This window comes from Mustelus asterias, chromosome 7, assembly GCF_964213995.1.
Source record: "Mustelus asterias chromosome 7, sMusAst1.hap1.1, whole genome shotgun sequence".
NCBI classification, from domain to species: domain Eukaryota; kingdom Metazoa; phylum Chordata; class Chondrichthyes; order Carcharhiniformes; family Triakidae; genus Mustelus; species Mustelus asterias.
The window spans coordinates 114,941,823-114,962,864 of record NC_135807.1 but is presented as its reverse complement, the minus strand read 5'-3'; positions in this window follow the sequence as shown (position 1 = coordinate 114,962,864).

Below are 21,042 nucleotides of genomic sequence, written 5' to 3'. Positions count from 1 at the left end.
ATATTTCTGTCAAGTTTATGAGGACACACGGAATGAGATTTTTGATTGAGTTCTGGTTTTTGCATCTGAATGGCTACCAGATGTCCGTGGATACTATTAGATGGCAATAACCTGACTCCTGTAAATAATTTAGGTGATGTGCACATTTCAAACACATTTGAGTAGTACTCTGCTGCTTACCGTAATACACAAAATGTTTGGATATTGGATTTTGTGAATGAAATTACACATTTATAAGCTGTGTCTATATTATAATAAATACAAAATATCTTCTGGGACATTGATCCTTGTTGCTCACCACCTTCAGAATATAGGGCTACTGTTATCTCGAACAAGCACTTTATTTGTGAAGCTCTCGAAGTATTTAACTCGCACATAACAAGCTGTTATCATATATGTGGAAACAAAAATGGGACTTGTTTCAAAGAGAAGGGTAGCTGTTGGGTCTAAAGGGTAGTTATTCAAAGTGGCAGAAGCTGAGAATTAACTTTTAGTGCTGGGACAATTTCTATTCATATTAAAATATGGACTTCGGAAACCAAAGCACAATTTCTAAATTTGTGAATGGCAGCACATTGGATGGGAAATATCAATAGTGAAGAGGACTGCGACAGATTACAGGAGGATATTGCTGCACTTGCAAGTCTTGGTGGGATAGAGGAGCAAAGAGATTTGGCTACACAAATATCAATCACTAAAAATGGTATCACGGGTTAGGAAGGCCTTTAACAAAGCAATCCAAGCACGAGGATTTATTTCAAGAGGGATAGATTTGAAAAGTAGGGAGGTCATGTTAAACCTGTATTGAATCTGAGTTAGACCACACCTATATGAGAATTGTTTGGCCTCCCCCCAGGAGTAGGTTGACAGGCAGTTGCTTCACCAACCTATCTTCATTGACTCCTGCTGCTATTTTACCAGTGACATGGGCAGCCCCCTTGCACATGGGCCCATAGAGGCCCTTAAATGGCCAGTTAATGGTCACTTAAGGGCTTCTTTCTGCCACCACAGACACTTGACCTACAACAGAATAGGCTCGCATCTGGTCACCAGGTAGCCGGGGAAGCCTGGGTGAGCCTTGGTTCTGGGCAAGGGAGGAGGGGGTGCTTTCTTGATGGGTATTGTGTTTTGTATCTCAATGATATGTCAAAATGACACTCACCAGTTTCTATGAGTGAACATGAGCTTTTATTGTGATGCTTCTAATGTCAGAAGCCTCTTGCTTCACAGCTTGGTTTCCATTTTCATAATCAAGCCCACAGGGTTGGCTGACAGCACACAGCACACAGTGAGCTGTCGACAAACACACACACAATGGAATACTAAACAAGTGAACACAATATATTTCCCCCTTGTTACTAATAAATAGGGGCTACTAATAGGAACGACACAGTGGCACAGTGATTAGCATTGCTGCCTCACAGTGCCAAGGACCCAGGTTCGACTCCTGGCTTGGGTCACTGTCTGTGAGGAGTCTGCATGTTCTACCTGTGTCTGCATGGGTTTCCTCCGGGTGCTCAGGTTTCCTCCCACAGTCCAAAGACGTGCTGGTTAGATGCATTGGCCATGCTAAATTGTCCCTCAGTGTTACCCGAACAGGCACCGGAGTGTGGCGACTAGGGGATTTTCACAGAAACTTCATTGCAGTGTGAATGTAAGCCTACTTGTGACACTAATAAACTTTAATAAACCTTTTCCTAAATTAAACCATCACAAACAACAAGAAAATAAAAACATTAAGTCATTTCTTCGAGTCCTGAGTGTCTGGTTTCGCCAAGTGGAGAAACAGTCTTTGAAATATGAAAGTTACTGATGATAACACTGAAATCTATGAATTTGAGGTTGCGGTCTGCATGATCAGCTCAATGAGACAGATGAATAAAATCATGCCCACTTATCTGAGATGGAAACATATCCTCATAATCACAGTCCTTGAAATATCCTGATTTGTGTGCTATCAAGCTTCTCATGTTCCACTTTATGTTGTCATCTAACAGATGAGTGTTGGCACTGAGCAACTTGCTTGATCTGTTTCGGTGCTGATAGAGATGATATAAGCTTGTGGTCACAGTTTGGCTGATGGATGCACACGCCATCTCCAATTTCAAATCATGGTTTTCTTGTGCCTGTTCACTTGTCAAGTATGCTTTTGTTTTATCTTGTTACTTTGCAATTTCTTCTCGATTCACTCTGACATTTGCGTTGAATGGCAGTGATGGCTTAAGAATGGTCAGTGGCATGCAAAATTTATGACCAGTCATAAGTTCGGCCAGTGTCTTTTTGGTCAGAGAGAGTTGGATGGATCAATTTGTATGAAGTAGGATGTGAATGGATTGGTCAACCATTTTCCCCTCCAACATGCTAGCTCTCAAACCTTGATCACTCCATCGAATTGGTTGAAGCCATCATTTGATTGCCATTTGTATTGTGAAGTCCAATAGTGGTGAATTCCACATTTTGCCAGGAACTCTGTGAACTAACTGGAAACAAACTGCAGTCCATTGTCCACAGTGATAGTATCTGTCAAACTCCATTTTATAAATACCTTCTCTGGAATATCAATGACCGAGGTGTTGGCTATGGAATTTGTCGTGATTTGCAGCCATTTGCTGTGTAGATCATGAACAATAAGCAAATAGGTTAGTTACTAAGGTTTGCTTGTATTTCTCCAAAAGCATCCACTTGAAAAATGTGCCACCATTTTGTTTGCCGTAGAGCCAGTTGTGAGATGTGGGACTCGGTTTAACAAATTTTTCACTCAGTGTACAAACTACAGTTTCTAGTGAACTCTTCTTTCCAGTGATCTATTGTTGTCCACAGACTTCTTCACTGGATTATTGTTTCATCTTAACAATACACAAATGTCCTTCATGGGCATGAAGTAATGTATATATTTCTGTTATGCTTTCGGGATAACTGCTCAAGTTCCTATGTGACAGAGTTGTCATCCATAATGCAAACTCATTGTGTACTCTGTAGTATGGGACCAGTTCTTCCTGTATTTCACAAGTACGAGGCCACTCAAGTTTTGGGCATTTGCTTACTTTCAGTAATACATTGTCTCTCATTGATTTTGCCTTCAATTCCTCTCATGTAACAAGATTTGAGATCACATGCAAAATCACTGTGATCAGTCTTCGATGTTGCAAACCACTTTGTTATCACTAATGTTGTCTGAGGTAGTATTATGCTAGTGGGTGGCTTGGTGGCACAGTGGCTGGCACATTGGCACAGTGTTTAGCACTGCAGCCTCACAGCACCAGGGACCCGGGTTTGATTTCAGCCTTGGGTGACTGCGTGGAGTTTGCACATTTTCCCTGAGTCTGTATGGGTTTCCTCCAGGTACTCCTGTTTCCTCCCACAGTCCAAAGATGTACAGGTTAGGTGGGTTGACTATGCTAAATTGCCCCTTAGCGTCCAAAGCTGTGCAGGTTTGGTGGATTGGTCATAATCAATGTGCAGGGTTACAGGGAAAAGGTGAGGGAGTGGATCTAGGTATAGTGCTCTCTCTGAGGGTTGATGCAAGCTCAATGGATTGAATGGCCTCTTTCTGCACTGTAGGGATTCTATGAATTCTATGCCTAAGCATGTCTGCTCTTCAGTTGTGTGAATGTGTGAGATGCTTGACCTTGAATTTGCACTGATGAAAAGATGAACTGACCATCTGCAGAAGCATAGATGACCTGATGCTGATCTGACTAACAATGTAATCAGTGCTTGGTAATCAGTGCTGAGAGTGAACTGCCTATCACAGAGATACATGTGCCAATATTCACAAGCATAGGTGCAGGCGAGTGCTTCCCGCTCTCCAGTAGAGTATTTGTGTTCAGTTTCTGACAACGGGTGTGATGCCTAAGTGATTAGTCATTCACTTCCTTCAATGTAGTGAGGACACAGCTCCAATTGCATTTCCTGATGCACCTGTATTGACATACAGTTCCGCATGTGGGTTGAAACGCATGAGGTCTGGTGGAGATGCTAGATTTGCCTTTTAACATGTTAGACGTTATTTGTAATGAGATTTTTCATTCCCACTGTGCAACCTTGCTTTTGAAGAGGCTCCGTGATCTCCACATCCTTAGGAATTGATTTATGATAAGAAGTTGGTCGTACCCAGGAATGGTGCCAACTCTTTCTCATTAGATAGTATCAGAAGCACATGAATGGCTTTGATGTTGCCATGTGTAGACCTTACTTCAACTGTTGTCACTCTGTGCCCGATAAAGCCAAACTCAGTTGCTATGAATGTGCATTTGTAATTTATGTGAGTCAGGCTATATTGAGTGAGCATCATTGATAACCATGGTTGTGTTCTGATTTGACCCTTCCATCAAGTAGTTTGAGAATCTCATGAACATCTGACAAGATTTAAGAAACAATTTTCTCCCCCCACCCTCCCCTGCAACTACCCGGCCATTCAATCACCCCTTTCCCACCCAACCCATCCTATTACCCAGTTTTCTTGCACACATACCTTCTTTTTTTCTAAAGTTTATTTATTAGTGCTACAAGTAGGCTGACATTAACACTACGATGAAGTTACTGTGAAAATCCCCCGGTCGCCACACTCTGACACCTGTTCGGTGACACTGAGGGAGAATTTAGCATGGCCAAATGCGCCTAACCAGCAGGTCTTTCAGACTGTGGGGGAAACCCACACCCGAACGAAACCTACGCAAACACGAGGAGAACATGCAGACTCCGCACAGACAGTGACCCAAGCTGGGAATAGAACCCCGGTCCCTGGTGCTGTGAGACAGCAGTGCTAACCACTCTTGGCTTGGACATTTAAAATATGGGGCGGGATTTTCTGGCCTCACTCGCCTTGAAACCGGAAAATCCCACCCGAGGTCAACGGACCTTTCCATGGTCCGCCCTCATCCACTCTGATTCCTGTGGCAGGCCCGATGGTAAAATTCGCTCTTTGCTTATGGCAAGTTATGGAAGATTTGGCCTAATGTCTCAATTGATTGAAATTAGCTACTCACTACTTCCACCACACTGAGGAGCTTCACTCTTGGCAGAATTTGCAGTGAAGGAAAGTCTGCCATGTCTCTCAGGCAATTTCACTAAATTACAGTTCTTGTTAGTATACAGGTCAACTGCAACAGCCAGCTGGAACACAGCAAGTTTGCCCAAACATAAATTAGATGAATGACCAGTTAATGGGTTTAAAGGGCACAAATAGACAATGAAACCTTAGTGTAGGATGCAAGATTTTAACACTTAAATAAAGTACAAATTAATGCCACTTAATAAGACTGAAGACTAATTGGCATTGACCCTGTGAATGCAGAAAACAGACTATCATGAGACAGCACAGCAATAAATAGCCATTTATATGTTTAAGTAACATTCCCACCATTTCCTCAAAGCTTGAAGGAAGCCACTAACGTTGTGAAGGATTCTTCCCGGCAAGTGAGATGCTGATATAGATAATGTTAATTTTTTGATTGTGCGCGATTGACAAGATTCTATCTCAGGGCTGGAGATTGTGGATGATACAAAGGCTAAGCTTAATGATCACATCGATAGTGATTCACAATGGGTTTGTAGCATTGATAAATATTTCAACAATAACACTATTCTCCCAAACATTCAAAAACATCTACTAATAGATGCTTTGTGGTGTGGAGCTGTGATGATGACAAAAGAATGCAGCATGACACCTTGTTGAAGAGTAATTAGGCTAAAGGCAGAGTGAGGATGGAGTATGGTGGTCGTGTGGCGTAGTGGGTAGCATACCAATCTCTGAACCAGAAACTCCAGGTTCAATTCCCACTCAGGACCATGGGAATGATGGCGAGGGCTCAAGATCTGGTGGAACCCGAAAGTCACAAACCTCACTTGGGAGATCACAACTTCCGATTTTCTCCACATCTTGCCGGCAATGTAATCATGTTCATGCCTACACCGGGATTTCAATCAATTTCCACACATTAACATACAATTAAAGACCTCCTCGCTCTATATCTAGTGTGAGGCGTATTTTCAAACCATGCCGATATGACGTCAAATTGAAGAGGTTTATAACCAGGTCAAACAGATGTGAACCTGTCATGGGGATCCTCCAGAGGTTTAAAGATGTACATTTTCCCTGGGGGAGAGGGATGTGGTCAGGCAGTAGCTTGGCAATGCCCCCCAGCACAAACTGGAAGTGCCAATCTGGCAGTGCTAACCTGTGCCAGGGGCCAGTGCCATAGGCACAGTGGGGAGTCTCATGGGGGAGAGGGGTTGATTTGTGGTGGTGATGGAGGAGTGGACAGGAAGCTTGGGATGCCGGTGATGGCTGTTTGAGTGGGGGGGTCAAAGTTCAATGTTCAGGGGAAGGGGAGGAGGGGTGCCTGCACTGACTGTTGACATGGGTGGGTGTTGGGGGGAAGGGGTCCTATGTTGGGGGGGAATAGGGCAGGGGGCAACACTGAGTGTTGTGGGAGGTTGGTGAATGTTGGCTCTAATCATGTGGGGAGGTGGAGGGGGTTGAGCCCCTGAGACCTCTGGGGTGGGGTGGGGGGGGGGAGGCTACTTTTTGGTCTGATACAGGTGCCCTTTAAACATGGCCTTGATCTTAGTGCAGCCGAGCTTTGTTGTGGTCTAGCACCCACTACATGACGGCTTGAAACATGCCCATCTGTTTTTCTGTGACAGAATATGGTAAGCTGTGGAGAGGAGAGAAACACCCAGTTTTTCTTGCCGGAACCAACACTCTGCCATTTTGTGGTAAGATTTCACCCATAGAATAAAACGCCAGAGCCTTATCAAGTATATTTCTCAGATCATGGTAATGTGCTGTGGATTGATACCATTGTCATTCAATTGTAAACAGTACTGAGTGATGTGGCACTCAGGTACTTATGTACACAAATACAGGAACACATAGTTCCTGAATCATATTGGAATAATAGAACATTAATTCTCAGAAATCCCAATATGATTATATAATGATTTATTTTAGAGAGCAATCACTGTTGTGGGTGGCCACCAATTTTCATGAAGCAACGTTCTATAAAGAATAATTAGACAAATAATAAGTTATTTTTTCGATTGATGGTGAAGAATGTTGACCATGAAGCTTTTCTCTTCTTACTTATCTCCAACAAAGCAGCACGGCCTTAGTAATTAAGATGCCATTATGCTGGATCGTACCAATCTGCCCACTCCAATGTTATCAATGTGCAACTCAACTCAACTGAACAATGCATATCATCACAAGTACTTCACAATGAATTCATGTCCCAAGGCTCCCAGTCTCGAGCAACATTTGTCCTCACCCTACCCCCCCCCACAAGCACAACCGCCACATCAGAAGAGTATTTGCAACAGGCTATTTGCAAAAGCCCAGCTATACTTGTTATAGTTTACTTCCACCCAAGCCTACCTTTATTCAATGACCTCCTCGACCAACCAGCAATACACATTCCCTCACGCAACATATGGTTCAACCAACCACACTGAGGAGTAACAGCTGAGGTCCTAAGGCAGGAGAAAACATCCAGCAGAAATCACTCTCTCTTTGTCCACCCGGCTTTGATCCCCAAAAGGGCATTTTAAACCAACATCAGTCGGGGCGGGGGGGGGGGGGGGGGGGTGGGGGGGCACCAAGAACATTCAGGCTGCAGCCGTGATGCAGTCCAAACAATGACTCACCTTGACAAGGAATGTCCACTGATTATAATTGAGGGTGGGCTTAAAGAACTCCGTCTAGCCACTGACAAGACCATTGATTTGCTCAGTGGCTATGCACATGTGAAATAAATAAATGCTAGATTGTATGATCTAATCCTGCAGTGGCTTAACACTTTCACAGCTTTCTGACTCACAAGAAGGAAGGTTATCCACTAAGCGAACATCCAATGCTAAGGTTGTGAGTTTAGATGTACTTGGATTCAGGGCAAGGAATGGAAAGGTCTGAGAGTAGGATCAGTATCATGTAGGATCATGAGAGTAGGATCATGTCCCAAGGTTGCCAGTGCAAACCTTCCTGGGGCCAGTTTCCCAAACTGAGGGTGGCATTGATGCTCAAGACAGTGGTAGAGCCAATTTTGTGCAGCATTGTCATATTATTTTATAATATGCATTCAAATTCTATACAAAGTAGATTAAATAGATTGGGCCAGATTTTGTGAGCCCAATAATGGTGAGCCATTGAGTGTCACAAAGTCACCACAACTGCCGACATGTACACATGCACACACTACTGCTGTAACCGCCAAACTGAGGCAGCACTCTCCATAACGCCATAAGATCTCGGAGCAGAATAAGGCCATTCAGCCCATCGCGTACAGCCCATGCTGATTGTCCGCTGACCTGCGTTGTAAAGCAATAGGGACCAATAGTTCATGAATTTTGTCTAATTATCCACAACAAAAGCTGTTCTTGTTAGGTACAGAGGATTTTCTTTCTCCTTTTGTGTTCAGCTGCTCCACGATTCCAGGAAGGCACCAGCAGAGGGAGGATGGAACTTTCAGAGGTAAGTGTAGACATTTTAAATGTTGAATTTTATTTGTTAATTGTATGTAACCTTTTAACATGACTTATCAGAGTTCTTAAATTAATTTTACTTATCTGACTTTTTAATGAGATTGAAGAGATTGAAAAATTCTTTAAATATATATGACTTTTTATCAATATTTATTTGACTCTGATTTATCTGACTTCTTTGAAGTAAAGGACTCTTTAACACGATTGAAGTTCCTTTTTGCCCCTAAGTGGCCCTGATCTTCCTTTGACTACAATTTTACTGTAAGAAATCCATTGATTTCCTTTTAAGTAAATCAATACTTCCTGCTTCATCCTTGGGAGATGGTTCTATAGATGTCCCATTGAAAGATTAGGAGAAACCTTCCCTGCCAAGTGGAGATGGAGGGTAATAAATCATCTGAAATTGACATCCGGTCGGGATTCAAACTCCATCCCACCATTTTGGATTTCCCTTTAGGTCTGGCAGGTGAGCAATTGGGCCAAATAAAAAGGCAATTAGCCCGTGATTCCTTCCTTCCCGCCCATGACATGAATTGCACATTGTGGGCAGGATTGTTTGGCCTCGCTTGACCTGAGACCAGAAAATCCAGCCCAAGGTCAACGAACCTTCCATTGTCCGCACCTCGCCCACTCCGATTCCCGTGGTGGGCGGAGCAGTAGAATTCAGCACATGTCTGCACGTCATCGAGAACTCATTGCATAAAAGGTGAAACTGGCAAGTCTATGGTCAGTTACAGTGAAAGACCTGTGCTGACAGCAGCAGTTCCTTTTTTAATTTTTTGCTGAACCCTTAAGTTACAAAGCCAATGCTCAGAGTGGACCAGGCAAACCCAAATCCATTCCTTGCTTGCTCCAAATATCAAATTCAAAATTCAATTGAATCCAATTCATAGTCCCCACAAGAGGGACGAACAAGATCCAAACTGACAAGATAAGGTATTGCACCTCATCTTGGGCTTGGTCTGACATTTGATCTTAGCCAAAAGGCCAAGAAGCTGCGCTTTCAGCCTAACTTCACTGTTTTCTTTGTGATCAGCAAATCTGACTAACTTCTATCAGGTCAGTCGGGGAATGTTGAGCAGGAGAAGGCCAGGAAGGTGAGAGAATAATGGCTGCCGGCTGCAAGTTGCAGGACACTCCTCAATTTGCCAGACCACATAAAGTCATTGAACCTTTGCCAGCACTGGCCCCAAACACTTGACACTACACTACGTCTGCTGACAGCCTCTGTGCCTTGTGTGACCGCATCTGCTTGGTAAGACTAGCTATCCTCATCCAGCCATCCTCAGGGAAGAGAGCTTCTTTTCATGCTCTCATTGCATCAATCATGACCTCCAGGTGCCTACCAGCACCTGTTAACTGGGGAACTGGGGAATGGTAGGCAGCTTTTCCACATCTTCCATCTGTGTTATGGTTCTTTTCTCCATTCCACTAGTAACCTGTATGCTGAAATCAACCCTGCCATGGTCTCTTTCAGTAAAGAGCCTTCAATATTATTTCAGGCATGTCATCTCATTCACCCTCCCTACTCACAGTGGGCAGGATTGCTTCAATATTATGGCTCTATATTGACTTCAATATTGCCAGTCAGGCATCCGTATGAAAGATCACACACAAAGGGAGTAATGCTCACTCATTCTTAAGTTCTCCCCTTCTTCCATGTAGATTCACCATAGCAAAGAGCAAAGGGGAAGGTTAATGATAATGATGAGGAAGAATAAAAACAACACCAACATACGTAGCTCTTGTCAGTTCTGATGGTCATGATGAGGAGCAAAATTAGGAAAATGATGATGATTGGAGAGATGAAGATTAGTTGAAGCCCACTAAGCAATAGTACATCCTCACTCTACAGGTTACGGAGTAGCCCTATGAGCCAGGAATCACACCAATGGTGAATCCATCAACGAGGGCTCTGTGTGTGACTTCGAAGTGACTCACCAAATCGCACTAACCTATTGCAGCAAAGACGTATTTGTGAGCTGTTTTTTAATACTGCTTTGGCTCTGATCTTGTGCCATATGTTTTTAGCCCACTCAATTGGTTTCAATTACAGCAATGTTTTTACCTTGTCTTTCTGTCCTGGGCCTCTCACAAGGCTGTGTTTGAAGGAACAGAGCCAGTCTGATTCTGCTTTGTTACCTCTTACACACTGTTATCAATCGTCAGGCGGGTACTGGCAGATATCTTTATTACAAGACTTTCTCACAGTTCAAGGCCAGTTCTCCTTCACAGTTCCATTGCAGACCTTGCTAATTCTCGCAAATCTGTGTCTTGACTAAATTACCCATGTTGCTTTGTGCCCTCAATGCAGTTTTTCATGTGTCTTCAGTCAGGGTACTTCTGCCTTTCAATGTTCCATGTTACCACCATGAAATAACTCTGCACATAGGGCCACCAAGGGCCTACATTCATTGATTTCATAGAAGAAGTCCATTCAGCCCATTTGGTCTGCACTGACTCTCCATCAAAGCATTTTACCCAGGCCCACCATCCCTGCCTTAACCCCATAACTCCAGTTTAACCTACACATCTTGGGACACTAAGAGGCAATTTAACATGGCCAACCCGCCTAACCTGCACATTGTTGGATTGTGGGAGGAAACCAGGGCACCCAGAGGAAACCCACGCAGACATAAGGAAATGTGCAAATTCCAGACAGACTGTCACCTAAGGCTGGAATTAAACCCGGGTCCCTGGCACTGTGAGGCAACGGTGCTAACCACTGTGCCACTGTGCCACTATATAAAATGAATAAATAAATAGTTACATTTTTGAAAAGTGTTTAATACATTAAAATAAATTTTAAAATCTATTGGCTTTCAACAGATCCTGAGGACAGTCTTCAGAGGTATACAGCTACTGACAGGGTGTGAAACTTAAATCAATATGAATGTGGCACAATTAGGGATATTTTTCTCTTGGTTAAAGGGACCAATAGTGCGTGTGGCAATATCATTGGAGTCTACATGTAATGGTAAAAGAGGACTGATGTATTGTCATAAAACAAAATCAGAAAGTGCTGGAAAATTTCAGCAGGTTTGGCAGTATCTGTGGAGAGAGGAAGGTAGTTAATGTTTTGAGTCCAATATAACTCTCTGATGTATTGTCATGTTGTAGAAAGGTCATGAGGAATGATTTACCTCCTTTTTACAAGACATCAACTCTGATTAAGGCAGGGCCAAACTCTGAGCAATCTGAGCCTGTCAGACACATTGCGAAATAAGCCCCGCTGTGAGTAGACAGAATGACAATAAATGCCTTCCAAATGCAGAAATCAATAATCAAAATCTCATCAGGTTCAAAAACTTTCATTTCATTCAGTCTCATATAATACAAGCAATAGTGCACTTTGTCAAACATAGTCTCATCATTGGCTAACTCACCCTGAATACATTGTGATTATAATAACAACCAACTGAATTTCATTCACCCTGATTGATGAGGGTAGGGCAGTGAATGTTGTCTACATGGACTTCAGGAAGGCCTTTGACAAGGTCCCTCATGGCAGACTGGTGCAAAAGATGAAGTTGCATGGGATCAGAGGTGAGCTGGCAAGGTGGATACAAAACTGGCTCTGTCATAGAATAAGGAGCCTAACAACACCAGGTTAAAGTCCAACAGGTTTATTTGGTAGCAAACGCCACTAGCTTTCGGAGCGCTTGCTGCTCCTTCTTCAGGTGAGTGAGGAGTTCAGTTCACAAACAGGGCATATAAAGACACAAACCTGTTGGACTTTAACCTGGTGTTGTTAGACTCCTTACTGTGTTTACCCCAGTCCAACATCGGCATCTCCACATCGGTCATCGAAGACAGAGGATAGCAGTGGAAGAGTCGTTTCTGAATGGAGGGCTGTGACAAGTGGCATTCCTCAGGGATCAGTGCTGGGACCTTTGCTGTTTGTAATATATATAAATGATTTGGAGGAAAATGTAACTGGATTGATTCGTAAGTTTGCGGACGACACAAAGTTGTTGGATTTGTGGATAGTGATGAGGACCATCAGAGGATACAGCAGGCTATAGATCGGTTGGAGATTTGGGCGGAGAGATGGCAGATGGAGTTTAATCCAGACAAATGTGAGGTAATGCATTTTGGAAGGTCTAATCAAGGTAGGAAATAGATCGTAAATTTCAGAACGCTTAAGAGTATTGATAGGCAGAGGGATCTGGGTGTACAGGTACACAGGTCACTGAAAGTGGCAACGCAGGTGGAGAAGGTAGTCAAGAAGGCATATGGTATGCTTGCCTTCATCAGCCGGGGCATTGAGTTTAAAAATTGGCAAGTCATGTTGCAGCTTTATAGAACCTTAGTTAGTCTGCACTTGGTCGCCACACTACCAGAAGGATGTGGAAGCTTTGGAGAGGTTACAGAAAAGATTTATCAGGATGTTGCCTGGTATGGAGGGCATTAGCTATGAGGGGTGGTTGGAGAAACTTGGCTTGTTCTCACTGGAATGACGGAGGTTGAGAGGTGACCTGATAGAAGTCTACAGGATTATGAGAGACATGGACAGAGTGAATAGTCAGAAGCTTTTTCCTTGGGTGGAAGAACCAATTACTAGGGGGCATAGGGTTTAAGGTGCAAGGGGCAAGGTTTAAAGGAGATGTACGAGGCAGGTTTTTTACACAGAGGATGGTGGGTGACTGGAACTCATTGCCGGGGGAGGTAGTGGCAGCAGACATGATAGTGAGTTTTAAGGGGCATCTTGACAAATACATGAATAGGATGGGAATGGAGGGATATGATCCCTGGAAGGGTAAGGGGTTTTAGTTAAGTCGGGCAGCATGGTCGATGCAGTCTTGGAGGGCCTAAGGGCCTGTTCCTGTGCCGTAATTTTCTTTGTTCTTTGTTCTTTGTTCTCATTTTAATATAAAGTCCCAATACTCCTTGCATGCATGTTGGTGCCAATGTGATTTCCCTGCAATCTGCAGTAGATGGTGAAAGCATCTCTACTCCATTAAACCCTGTGGGATCTGCTAGTCACTAAAATGTGGATTAATGTCAGATGCAACTTCTACTTAGTCCATACACTGACTGAGAGAAGTGAGTATCCCAACAATGGTCTCCTTACTTGCGAAAGGATATACTGGCACTGGAGGGAGTGCAGAGGAGATTCACTAGCTTGATTCCGGAATTGAGAGTGTTGTCTTATGAGGAGAGACTGGGGCTATACTCATTGGAATTCAGATGAATGAGGGGAGATCTTATAGAAACATATAAGATTATGAAGGAAATAGATAAGATAGAAGCAGGGAAGTTGTTTCCACTGGCAGGTGAAACTAGAACTAGGGGGCATAGCCTCAAAATAAGGGAAGCAGATTTAGGACTGAGTTGAGGAGGAACTTCTTCACACAAAGGGTTGTGAATCTGTGGAATTCCCTGCCCAGTGAAGGAGTAGAGGCTACCTCATTGAATGTTTTTAAGGCAAGGATAGATACATTTTTGAACAGTGAAGGAATTAAGGGTTACGGTGAGTGGGCGGGTAAGTGGAGCTGAGTCCACAAAGATCAGCCATGATCTTATTGAATGGCGGAGCAGGCTCGAAGGGCCAGATGGCCTACTCCTGCTCCTAGTTCTTATGTTCTTGTTAACAAGGAGAGAATCATGGGAGAGACAAATGACAGCTGGAATTCTTCCTGGAACTCTCATTTGGGATTCAAACTGAGCATCACCCACCATTAAGTATAGAAGATGAATGAATGTGAAAAGTTGCCTGAAATAGTCATAGAAAGAGTAAGTGCTGTACTATTTTGCCTTATTGGATACTCGACAGGAACCACCAAGAGAAGGCAAGTGTTTGGTCAGGGCATCTTTCTAGGAATCCATCTGTGCCTTCAGCATGAATGGGAGGATGACACGAGGTTGAAAAGGCACCGTTGACTGCTGCAAGAGAGGGACTGGGTGGGTGTGTACAAGACATCCTCCTCTGAGCTTCGCCTTGAAGGACCCTCACATCCACATCCAAGAATCTGTGCACCATCTAATTTGGCCTCTCAGTCATCCTGCAACATGCCATTTTGTGCTACATCTTGTTTCACACCATTGGTGGTAGTGGATGAATGCAGCCCATATATATCACTCTACGCAAATTATGTATCATCAACACTCAAGTGCTGAACCTGTAGCTGTCTCTGTTTCAGCAATTCCAACCTGGTTAAAATTATGGTTATCAGCAATTAGGATCAAAATTGAATGCAAAAAGCAGATTTACTCACATGCATGTTTATTCACACAGAACCCATTTAGTGCCCTTGCACGAAAATGATCTTTAAGTGTCAAAATGATGTAGAGGAACAGGAAATATTAACGTACAGAGATAGGGCTCACTGGATGTAGTGAGTGCATCAATAAGGTCATAAAAAACAATCAATGCGTCGGGGTGCATTTCTGGAGAGATGGAATTGTAAAAGTGAGAAGTTATACTAAACTTGTAGAGAATACTTGTTAAACCACACTTGCAGTAAGGAAGCTGGTTAGCTAGATAGCTAGCTCAGAATATTGATTCGGTTAAATTGGGTGGCACAGCGGTTAGCACTGCTGCTCGCAGTATCAAGGACCTGGATTCAATTCCCGCTTGGGTCACTGTCTATGCAGGGTCTACACGTTCTCCCCGAGTCTGCATGGGTTTCCTCCAGGTGCTCTGGTTTCCTCCAACAGTCTGAAAGATGTCCTGGTTAGGTGCATTGGCCATGCTAAGTTCTCCCTCAGTATACCCAAACAGGCGCTGGAGTGTGGAGATGAGGGGATTTTCGCAGTAACTTCATTGCAGTGTTAATGTAAGCCTACTTGTGGCACTAATAAATAAACATTATTGCCCCATGTATTGGGATACAGTGAAAAGTATTGTTTCTTGTGAATTTTACAGACAAAACATCCCATTCATAGAATACTTAAGGGAGAAGGAAAGGATAGGGTGCAGAATATAGTGTTGCAGTTACCGATAGGATGAGGAGAATTATAGAATCATAAAATCCCTACAGTGCAGAAGGAGGCCATTCAGCCAGTCTCGTCAGCACCAACAACAACCCCACCCAGGCATTATCCCTGTACCCCACATATTTACCCTGCTAGGGCCCCTGACACCAAGGGGCAATTTAGCATAGCCAATCCATGTTACCCACACATCTTTGGACTGTGGGAGGAAACTGGAACACCTGGAGGAAACCCACACAGTCACAGGGAGAGTGTGCAAACTCCACACAGAAAGATCAGCTTAGTACATGATAGGACCATTCAAAAACCTGATGGCAACAGGGAAGAAGCTGTTCTTGAGTCGGTTGGTACATGCTTTCAGACTTTTGCATCTTTTTCCCGACAGAATGTCCGGGATGAGGGGGGTCCTTGATTATGCTGACTGCTTTTCTGAGGCAGGGGGAAGTGTAGACGGAGTCAATGATTGGGAGGCTGGTTTGCTTGATGGGCTGGGCTGTGTTCACAACTTTTAGTTCAGAATAGTGCCAATAGTGCAGTTTCAATTTCCATTCCAGCTGAAATAGCCTTGGGACCAGCCTCCTTACCCTTCTCCTGAGAATGGAAAGTGCCACCACTAACAAAAAACTGCCCAGAAATCAACTCAGGTTAAAGCATTATCCAATACAATGAGACAAAGACCTGCCTTTAGGTGGAGCACACATAATTGGTGGAATTTTCCGGCCGTGCTCACCCCGAAACTGAAAAATCCCACCCTTGGTCAATGGACCTTTCCATGATCCGCCCCTTGCCCACTCCAATTCCCATAGCTAGCGGGACGGTGAAATTCGCCCCGATGTATCTTGAAGTAATGTGAACAATTCTGGTTTCCATATTATTAAAGGATGTAGAGGCAATGAAGAAAGTACCAAAGGAGATTTACTAGAATTATACCAAGACTGAGCGGTTATACCTATCAGGGAATACTGAATAGACTGGGGGTCTTTCCTCTGGAAAAGCAAAGACTGAGTTGCAGCCTGAGAGATGTTCATGATCATGAAAATGTTTCACCATTTAGATGTTGGGAAGATCTTTCCACTTACAGGCAAGACCAGACCAAGGCGACACAATTATAATATCATCACTATAATCCTTTAATTAATCCAATAGGGCATTTGGAAGAAACCTCTTTACTCAGAAAGTGATTATTATAATATTCTTGGTATTGTTCGAATAATACAAAATACATAATAAGTCTGCAGAGATATATAAAATGCAAGCTTTATTGGAACACATCTTAGTGCTCTGGTTACATCTTCCACAAGGCTGAACAAGGTAACATATCATGTGATGTTATATCACTATTTGTGATGATGTGCACAGTGTATGATTAGCATATTAAATAGTTAGAATTAACCAGTTCCACCACAGTTATAACGTGGAACTCAATACCACAGTGAGTATTTGAGGTGAATACAATAGATGCATTCAAGAAGAAGTTAGGTAACTTAGAGAGGAAGAAATAAAATTGTTGGTAAAATGGGTAGGAGGAAGCTCACATGGAGTACATAAAAATGACATGAATTGGCTGAATGACCTGCTTCTGAGCTGGAATCACTATCCATATGTTGTAAAGCAGGCTAAATCTCTGACAAGATAAGCCCAATTCGACTTTGTAATGCCAATTTATTCTCACAACCTCTGACAAAAAGGTCCAAGTGCTCCAAACCAACATTTCCATTTGTGAATCGTTTGGTCCCAATCCAGTTAACTTCTTGATAGATCTGTTGTGATGATAGTGTGTTATTGCTATAGATATAGATTTAGTATAATGTTTAAGGGGATCGATATCAAGTTTGTTGTTTTTCTACAGGTAGTCGGTAGGTCTGAAGGAATACAGCTCAGATGCTGGGAAAGCTGGATAATAACTTATTTTAGCCATATAGTGTTTACTTCGGAGAGAGCTAATGGATTTTTGTTTACAAAAAGAAAAGATTCCCTGGGGTTTTTGATTAAAGGAATGGAAGGTGGGTTTAGGTATGCAAGGTCATGTGATAATATAGTTAATGGGAGGAGCTTGATATGTAGCAGAGGGAAAACAGCTTTGAGCTCTGGCCGGGGTTTGTTTGAAGACAGAGGTCTGCAAGTTGCTCTCTCCATAAAATCTTCCTGAAAGCTTCAATACTGACTGTAAGAATGCTCAGAGTCAAATATTGTTAAACTTTCTACAACCTTTGCACTATCAGATGCCATTGAGGAAAGCAACACTTCACTTGCTGCTCAGATGCAAAGACAACTTCTACTTCGTACATCAATGCCCGTTAAATCAACCACCATAGAACCATAGAACCATAGAAAATTACAGCTCAGAATCAGGCCTTTTGGCCCTTCTTGTCTGTGCCGAACCATTTTTTGCCTAGTCCCACTGACCTGCACTTGGACCATATCCCTCCACACCCCTCTCATCCATGAACCCGTCCAAGTTTTTCTTAAATGTTAAAAGTGACCCCGCATTTACCACTTTATCCGGCAGCTCATTCCACACTCCCACCACTCTCTGCGTGAAGAAGCCCCCCCTAATATTCCCTTTAAACTTTTCTCCTTTCACCCTTAACACATGCCCTCTGGTTTTTTTCTCCCCTAGCCTCAGCGGAAAAAGCCTGCTTGCATTCACTCTATCTATACCCATCAAAATCTTATACACCTCTATCAAATCTCCCCTCAATCTTCTACGCTCCAGGGAATAAAGTCCCAACCTATTCAATCTCTCTCTGTAACTCAGCTTCTCAAGTCCCGGCAACATCCTTGTGAACCTTCTCTGCACTCTTTCAATCTTATTTACATCCTTCCTGTAACTAGGTGACCAAAACTGTACACAATACTCCAAATTCGGCCTCACCAATGCCTTATATAACCTTACCATAACACTCCAACTTTTATACTCGATACTCTGATTTATAAAGGCCAATGTACCAAAGGCACTCTTTACGACCCTATCCACCTGTGACGTCACTTTTAGGGAATTCTGTACCTGTACTCCCAGATCCCTCTGTTCAACTGCACTCTTCAGAGTCCTACCATTTACCCTGTACGTTCTTCTTTGGTTTGTCCCTCCAAAGTGCAATATCTCACACTTGTCCGCGTTAAACTCCATTTGCCATTTTTCAGACCATTTTTCTAGTTGGTCCAAATCCCTCTGCAAGCTTTGAAAACCTTCCTCACTGTCCACTACACCTCCAATCTTTGTATCATCAGCAAACTTGCTGATCCAATTTACCACATTATCATCCAGATCATTGATATAGATGACAAACAACAATGGACCCAACACCGATCCCTGCGGCACACCACTAGTCACAGGCCTCCACTCAGAGAAGCAATCCTCCACAACCACTCTCTGGCTTCTTCCATTGAGCCAGTGTCTTATCCAATTTACTACCTCCCCATGTATACCTAGCGACTGAACCTTCCTAACTAACCTCCCATGAGGGACCTTGTCAAAGGCCTTGCTGAAATCCAGGTAGACAACATCCACCGCCTTCCCTTCATCCACTTTCCTGGTAACCTCCTCGAAAAACTCTAATAGATTGGTCAAACATGACCTACCACGCACAAAGCCATGTTGACTCTCCCTAATAAGTCCCTGTCTATCCAAATATTTGTAGATCCTATCCCTTATCACACCTTCCAATAACTTGCCCACCACCGACGTCAAACTTACTGGCCGATAATTTCCCGGATTTCTTTTGGAACCTTTTTTACACAACGGAACAACATGAGCCACCCTCCAATCATCCGGCACCTCCCCCGTGAATACTGACATTTTAAATATGTCTGCCAGGGCCCCTGCAAGTTCAATACTAGCTTCCCTCAAGGTCCGTGGGAATACCCTGTCCGGTCCTGGGGATTTATCCACTCTGATTTGCCTCAAGACAGCGAGCACCTCCTCCCCTTTAATCTGTAAAGCTTCCATGGCCTCCCTACCAGTTTGCCCTATTTCCATAGACTCCATGCCCGTTTCCTCAGTAAATACGGATGCAAAAAAACCATTTAGTATCTCCCCCATCTCTTTTGGTTCCATACACAGTCTACCACTCTGGTCTTCAAGAGGACCAATTTTATCCCTCACTATCCTTTTGCTCCTAACATACCTATAGAAGCTCTTTGGATTTTCCTTCACTCTGTCTGCCAAAGCAACCTCATGTCTTCTTTTAGCCCTCCTGATTTCCCTCTTAAGTAGCTTCTTGCACTTTTTATACTCCTCGAGCATCTGATGTGTTCCTTGCTGCCTGTACATTTCATACAACTCTCTCTTCCTCTTAATCAGTGTTACAATCTCCCTCGAGAACCAAAGTTCCTTATTCCTATTTACTTTGCCTTTAATCCTGACAGGAACATACAAACTCTGCACTCTCAAAATTTCTCCTTTGAAGGCCTCCCACTTTCCATTTACATCCTTACCAGAGAACAGCCTGTGCCAATCCACACTTCCCAGATCCCTTCTCATTTCATCAAATTTGGCCTTTTTCCAGTTCAGAACTTCAACCCGAGGACCAGATCTATCCTTATCCACGATCAGGTTGAAACTAATGGCATTATGATCACTGGATCCAAAGTGTTCCCTCACACTCACATCCATCACCTGCCCTAACTCATTTCCCAATAGGAGATCCAATATCGCATCCTCTCTAGTCGGCACCTCTATATACTGACGTAGAAAATTCTCCTGAACACATTTTACAAACTCTACCCCGTCTAAACCTTTAACAGTATGCGAGTCCCAATCTATATGTGGAAAATTAAAATCCCCTACTATCACAACTTTGTGTTTCTTGCAGTTGTCAGCTATCTCTCCGCTGATTTGCTCCTCCAATGATGTCAGTGCAATGGTAAAGACACCCAAGGCTTCCATCAGTGTGAAGAAGATGGCAGAGGTTCACCCTCAACTGTTCTGAGAGCGATGACCTCCAGATCATCCATCTAATTAATATTGACTGACTTATTGACTATTGTTCATATTGAACTTATTCTGAACTTGTTTGGGGACGTTCAATTTAAGGGGAGGAAGAAATGTCATGTTTTGTATTTATTCCTATTGGCTCACTGGAGCTCTGCTGTATCAATGTGTGCACTGGAAATGATGTAATAGATGTAGCGCAGGAAACAGAGAGAAGAAGCAGCTATGGAAGAGGCCACACACACCCAATAAAGCTCCATATGTTTTTAACTGAAGTCTGTCCTGTGTATCTGTCCTGAGGGCTGCACGGTGGCACAGTGGTTAGCACTGCTGGCTCACAGCGCCAGGGACCCAGGTTCAATTTTGGCCTCGGGTCACTGTCTGTGTGGAGTTTGCACTTTCTCCCCATGTCTGCATGGGTTTCCTCCGGGTGCTCAGGTTTCCTCCAAAGATGTGCGGGTTAGGTTGATTGACCATGCTAAATTGACCCTAGTGTCAGGGGGATTAGCAGGGTAAATATGAGGGGTTCTGGGAATTGGGTTATGGGAATAGGGAATGTGTGGTGTTGCGGGAGTGGAGCCAGGGTGGGATTGTGGTTGGAGGAGACTCGATGGGCCGAATGGTTTTCTTATATATTGTGGGATTCTATGATTCTATGATCACATCTGAAATACACAACATAGCGTATGAAT